Source organism: Microtus ochrogaster, unplaced genomic scaffold, assembly GCF_000317375.1.
Source record: "Microtus ochrogaster isolate Prairie Vole_2 unplaced genomic scaffold, MicOch1.0 UNK155, whole genome shotgun sequence".
Classification (NCBI taxonomy): domain Eukaryota; kingdom Metazoa; phylum Chordata; class Mammalia; order Rodentia; family Cricetidae; genus Microtus; species Microtus ochrogaster.
In genome coordinates, this window is record NW_004949253.1 from 241,142 (window position 1) to 241,917 (window position 776).

Below are 776 nucleotides of genomic sequence, written 5' to 3' on the forward strand. Positions count from 1 at the left end.
AAGTGATAAAAATAAATTTTTCTTGATAAAATAAATAAAACCAGTCTCTTGGATGTCAAAAACACTATTTTAACCTTTAACGGGGGTAATAATTCAAATACAATACTTGTTAATCAAAATAATGAACATGTTTTTGAAATATCACTATTTGAATCATGGCCTTGACTCAATATAGTGCTGATTGTGGGTAGAACCGTGTTCATGGAATTAAAGAAATGGTACTGGGTCCTCAAGAATAGTAGGTGATCATGAGCTGCCAATGTGGTTGTCAGAAACTGGAGCTGATCCTCTACAAGAACAGTATGTTCTCTAAACCACTGAGGTGTTTCTGCAGTACTTGGATGAGCAATCAAAGCCTTTCCTGTCATGTTTTTTTCCAGTTCAGTTCACAAAGCCCTAGATATCACATTGAGCTGAATGAACCTGAGAGACAGTGTTTGAGTGAAAGTCAGACAACAAGAGGACAAAAGGAGTTCTTATGAATGGAACCTGAGAAATCTGACTTAAGGTTACGTAACACTGAGGGAAGCTAGACCCTGGATTACACACTGTAGATTGAAATGACTAAACAGTTATATTGGGAGGATTTTTCTAACAATAAACTGTATGGATATTGACCAGAGTTAATATGATATTTTGTTCTTAATATATGGAGTGAGTTGATCTTCTGAGACAGCCCCCCAAACAATATCTCAACAGTGGATACATATGTGAGAACATAATGTTGGGCAGGGTAAGTAAAGTTTCAAGCACCATACAGTAGTATAGGACCATTA